A 6,338-nucleotide genomic window follows, 5' to 3' on the forward strand; every position below is an offset into this window, starting at 1 on the left:
AAATTTCATTACCGTGTTGCAGGAAATTTAAAATTATTAGAAATATATTCTAAATATTACAAGCACACAAAATAGATCGTAAGTCATGTGCTGGAAATCATGAACGTGACTATTGTACTAGGATTCATGAACCAGTTCACGAATACACTAAAATATTTCATGGTTTTGTGATCGTGAATAATATATTAGGAATTATGAGCCAGTTTACGAATACATGAATAATATTTGATGATTTTGTAAACTATTTCACGAGCACTGATATAGGGCCGTGACTAATATATTAGGAAGGTTGAATTAGATCACGAGGATTGAATGAATTCATGAATTAAATTCCGAGTTTCGTGAAATATTTCACGAGAAAATAAACTAATGATCCCAAATATATGAATAACATCATGAGTAAACCATACGTGAACTAGTTCACGTACAGAAAAAAACCGATTTGATAATGAGAGGGCGGAAACCGTGACTGAAGTTCAAAAGAACAAAAACCAATTTTTCCACTAATAAACGCGTTACGCTGGCGTTACTAAAGGGAAATTGAACATAATTCTAAACTACTGATTTTTGTTCACGGTCCTGTTTTCGAAACACATGTTCAGTTATCACAAAATGTCAGTGGCAATTAAAAATATAAATTATTTAAAAATCAATACGATGTTCACGTATACTCCAAGATCTTTTTGCTAATACTTTTTAATTCCACTATTCACTTGAATCTGCGACAGATACGAGTGTTTCGCATACTATGTGTTAATTCAATGTTATTTGCAAAGTATTTCTGTACTTCAGCGTATTTTTAGTAGAACACATTATTCAAAAACCTGTTTTAATCCACCTATAGGTGCAATTGTGCCTTTCTCATTTCTCCAAACTATGATTTAATAACTGGTTCGTACAATATAACATTATGGAAATGTCTTTCATTCTTATTACACTTGGTAAGTATATATAAGAGCACCTTTTTGCATTCATCGAGGTATCGGTTTGAATCGGAGTTTTCTATGTGATCGCACTCCACAACCCGTAACTCCGGAGCTGGAAGTCGGATGGAGATGGAATTTAATATCAGTTTCCGGGGACGCAACACCTTTCATTTGAGACTAAGTTGATCAAATCGTTCTAGCCATTTTCGAAAAACCAATATAACCGTTATTCTGAATTTGGATGCTTCCGGATCCGTCGATGGTGGCCAGTGTGGCCAAAGAGACTTTGAATGACTGTTGGTGACCTAGATCTACAAATTCAACAGTTGTGTTTTTATTTTGGAAAAAATCACCTCACCAATTCATCGCAGAATTCGTTAGAATCGGGATTTGCTGCGTGATCGTACGTTTCACCCTGTAATTCAGGAACCAGAACTCGGATCCACACAAAATTCAACAGCAGCTGATGGACCTTTCATTTAAAATCAAGTTTGTCAAAATCGGTTCAGAAAATTCCGAGAAACCGATGTGGACAAATCAACAAATTTTGTTTTGTAACCATACTCTTCAACTCGTAATCCGAAACAAGATGTCGGTTGAAAATGAAATTCAATAGCAACCTATGGGAATATTATACCTTTCATTTGAATCTTAGTTTGTAAAAATCGGTTCAGCCATCTCCGAGTAACCGATGTGGACATTTTGTTAACAAATCCGCACATACACACATACATACATACATACATACATAAATACATACATACATACACACATACATACACACAGATATTTTGCGATCTCGGCGAACTGAGTCGAATGTTATATGAGACTCGGCCCTCCGGGCCTCGGTTAGAAAATCGGTTTTTGAAGCAATTGCATAACCTTTCTACATGAGAAAGGCAAAAGAATAATATTTAATTAGCTTAATAAGCATGAGTTCAATGTTATCTTCATGTGATTATAATTTGGAAAGGTTGGTGGAATGGGTTTGAACGTGTAGGGAATGGGGGGTTAGTAGAGTGGGAGTGGAGGATGCGTCAGAAATCCTTCATCTTATTTCGGTATACGGGATGGATGAAGAAAATGCGGGCGTGAGGGTGGTCCAAGGGGAGGGGAGTGATGAAGGAGGGAGGTGTAAGGGCAAGACGGGGGGGGGGCGGCGACGCAATACTCAACTGCATATTTTGCCTTCCATTTGAGACTTGGTTTGAGAAAATCGGTTCAGTCATCACCGAAGAACCGATTTGACTTTAATTGTGGAATATGCCCGGAATTCCGGACTTCCGGAATCGTCGATAGTGGACAATATATTCAATGAATGTTTGATTGGCAATCAGTGATCTAGATCCGCGATTAGAAGTTATTTGGTGACCATTTCAATAGTTTTTGGCCTCTGAGGTATTACGATTGTACCGATTTATATGGGAAATTCCAGTGTATCCTTACTAACACCCCTGTAACTCCGGAAGCAAGAGTCAGAACCGAATGAAATTCAGCAGCAGTCAACGGTATTACTATATCTTTCATTTGAAATCAAGTTTGTAAAAATCGGTAGAGAATTCTTTGGGAATGGGTGTGATATTAGCTTAGGAACTTGGCGGGTTCCCCGGGGGCGTCATGAACCGTCATAGGTGGCCAATGTGGTCAAAGCTACTTTGATTGATCATTAGTGATCCAGACCCGCAAACTAGAGTAATGTTAATCAATTTTAATATGTTTTACATCATTTGAACATCATGGTGGTACCAGTTTATATGGGAATTTGCTGTGTGACCGCACTCTTCAACCCGTAACTCCGGAACCGGAAGTCGGATCAACTAAAAATTCAATAGCAGCTTATGGGAGCGTTATACCTTTCAGATGAAACTAAGTTTGCGAAAATCGGTTCAGCCATCTCTGAGAAAATTGTGTGAGTTTAAATGACACACACATACACACACATACACACACACAGACATTTGCCGATCTCGACGAACTGAATCGAATGGTGTATGACTCTCGGCCCTCCGGGCCTCGGTTAAAAAGTCGATTTTTACAGTGATTGCATAGCCTTTCTTTATATGAGAAAGGCAAAAAATCTTTATTCTGAATCACACAGCCACATTACTGACACTTTAAGCAATCAATCCGCTCATGTTATTAAGTTTGGCAAATTTAAAAAGCTGTTTTTGTCGTAAATTTAGTTCTATTAGGTATTAACCATTCCAAATCGTATTTTTGTAACTTGTAAAATAGAACTTTTCAGATAGATCTTTACTGTCTTCGATGAAGTTGTAGAGCAACACATTTTAGACAAATTTGCTGAAGACATGCAAGCTCTAGCTTTTATATTTTCCATTGCACGAGAAATTCAAATGAAAGCTTTAGGGTGTTTCTTATAAAAAAAAACGGTTTTATTTCTATAACTTTTGAAGTTTTTATTTTACGCTAAAGTACCTTTGGACAACTTGAAGATTATTTTAGGGCGCATAATTTGCTTTAAAACACCAACTACTTAACTTTTTTCGTTTTAAAGTTATAAGAACTTTTATATAAACAATGTAACTTCTTCAAACAGAATTTTCTTCGATTCGGGCACTGAACATTAAATACTGTATCTTTCATATGAAATAGCATACTTTGTAGTATATATTACCAAAAAATGGCAAGTACGATATTTTTTATATCTTGCAATATTTACTCAAAACATAGTTTATTTTTAGTAAAAAGTATATAAAACTTTCTAACGAGCTAAGCTAGAGGTTCAATATATTAAGACAAATTGTTCTCCTTCAAAATATCTGAAAGTATTTCTAAAGTGATATTAATGAAAAATCAAAACTGAACAAGTAATACAAAGAAAACCATTTTTTAAGAAACACCCTAAATTTTTTGGTAAATTTCTTGTAAAATGAAAAGTACACGACATAGAGTTTCAGTGTCTTCGATAAAGTTTTTTAAAATTTCATTTTCTTCAATTTTCTGGAAAACAGCGAAACACTATCTCGAACCACTAAAAAGTTAATTTTCTGATTTTAAAAAAAATAGAACCACCCTACCCACTATTTCAAATAATAGAAAAGTATTGTAAAGTGCAATATTTTATCATGAAAACGAAACTACATTTTTTATATTGTTCATCGTGAAAGTAATTTAAACATATTACAAAGAGTCAATTCATGAAAACCAATTTTTAATATAACTTTTTCAGTATGCATTTTTCTCCAACCTATCCTTCAGATATTTTTCAGTTTTTGAAGACGAACATTTTCTTCTAATACATCAAAACTCTAGCTTTTATTGTTCTGAAGATATAAGCACTTAATATTTCAAAAATAGATTTTTTTAAATCAATTTTATGAAATTTTAAAAAATATCGTATTCGCCATTTTTTGCTCAATTATAACTCTAATCATGACCTTATTTATAGTTTAAAAAGAATTATCTTTTATTTGCCCCAAATGAGTGATATTGTTATTCCAAACAACCCCATTTTTGGCGAAAAAGTGCTCATAACTTTTCAACGGAAATAGCTAAATATATGGTGCCATGGAACAAATTATTCGCCTTGAAACAATCTTAAAGTTGTCTGAAGACTACTTCAGTTTTAAATGAATACAGCAAAAGTTATTGGAATAAAACTGTATTTCGATGAAACACCCTAAGCTCCGACTTTAAATTTGTTGTAAAATAAAAAATATGACAGATAGAGCCTACGTGTCTTTAGCAAACTTTTCCAAAATTTGTCGTTCTACAACATCGCTAAGGGTCGTTTGGCTCTAGCTAGAATGATTAAAAAGTTAATTTTTTGATCTTGGAAAAATTAGAACCACCCTAACTGTTGTTTTAACAAAAAGAGGGGGCTCATAAACTACGAAAACTTCTCCAAAGACTTAATAAGGCTAAGTTTTTTAGTTTTAGTAAAATCTCAAAATTCCTGCTAAATTTGCATTTTGAACCACTGTGCGATGGCAATATTGGTATGCCAGGAAATTTTCGTGGTTATACTTCTTTAGATATATGAAAAAGCAATATGTACAAGATTAAATAAACTTACAATTCTGAGAAGTAAAAACGTTCAGCAGACAACTAGCAAACAAAATTATATTTTAATAAGTAAATTGAAAACAGTATTTACCTAGGACCCTCTCTATATATATTCTTTCCTTTCGTCAGTAGCGCTGCAAAATCAACAACAAACGGAACGTTCCATTCCGTCGACCGTCTGTAATCCACTTTACGAAGGATTAAAACTGTTCGTACGAATCCTGCGTAGATTGCGTTGGTTTGCCGACCGCACAAACTGGAATCTTATTTTTCCCGTGGCTGTGGAAGCTCGTACCCGCAACCAATGCGTCGTCCTCCGACCCGTTCGTGATCGTGCGAAAACAAAGTCACTCAATCACGTGGTCGATCTGATATTGGTTGGCAAACGAAGCTATAGCATTAAAACGACCGATGTTTCCTTTCGGTTTTTGTATAGTTCCTGGTGAGTTCCAATTAGTAACGCGAACCACAGGATTTATTTTCTTATGTTTCCTACGTAAAATCTGCACTCGCCTTTTCAATTCCTTTGATTATTTCACTTCTGACGTTTTAATTCAAACGAAAAACCACCGAGCGGAATTTTTCTGTTCGCCCCTTCTGCCGAGAGACTTTTATTCAGTTGTCTGACACCGACAGTTTAATTCCTCAGAAATACCTTCTCACATTTCACGCTTTGTTGTTGTTTCATGCACAAAAACCACTTCACACGAAATCACATTACGGGCCTTCGCCTAGTTTGGCTACCTTCCCGCGCCAGTGCGTAGGGCGAAAAACAAAGCAGGCAAAAAAAAGTGGAAATACCACAGGTCGCAAAAGCGCCGCAGCAATCCGACCCACCGGACTGGGTATCAAATTTCCCGATTGTTTTCAGGCCTTGTTACGCTGCCACCCGACGAAATGAATGGACCAAACATTTAATTACGACAGAACTTCAAATTCAAAAGGGCAAATCACTTCAAGCGCACATTTCTTTGAACAACTTTTCCCGCTCTTTGCTGCTTCGTGACGTGGTTGCTGTCCACAAAAGCCGGTCTTTGTCTCCGCCGACCAACAGTTTAGACAGGGAAATCCTTCAAAGTAACACACTGACTGACGGCGGTGTACCTTAACACCTGGGAGGGAAAAGAAAACACGTTCGCACCGGAGCACTCTACGAAACGGACTGAATCGGAACCAGCAGTAGCAGCAGCAAAGCAAGCGGTGGCGTAAATTTTGAACCAACAGCACGCCATCCATCGGCCCGATCCGGGGTTTTCCATCCTCTCTATATGTAGTAGAGGGTGGTATAGGACGATTTGTCGGTGATGGGCCCCTCGTTGCGCGAAAATAAACATGCAGGGTGGAAAACGGTCCTTCAGCGACCGGTGCGCGCGGCAGTGTGTTTGT

At 36.7% G+C, this 6,338-nt stretch overlaps 1 protein-coding gene across 1 annotated transcript in view; it reads right to left on the reverse strand.

The window, feature by feature from the left end:
• The window catches only part of LOC131686044 (uncharacterized), a 160,032-nt gene extending 153,935 nt beyond the window's left edge, over positions 1 to 6,097 (reverse strand). Inside the window, exon 1 of the mRNA XM_058970159.1 lies at positions 5,044 to 6,097. The gene's annotated coding sequence lies outside the window, so the exon portion shown is untranslated. The remainder of the gene's footprint in view (positions 1 to 5,043) is intronic.
• Positions 6,098 to 6,338: the final 241 nt, after the last annotated feature.

This window comes from Topomyia yanbarensis, chromosome 2, assembly GCF_030247195.1.
Source record: "Topomyia yanbarensis strain Yona2022 chromosome 2, ASM3024719v1, whole genome shotgun sequence".
NCBI lineage: Eukaryota > Metazoa > Arthropoda > Insecta > Diptera > Culicidae > Topomyia > Topomyia yanbarensis.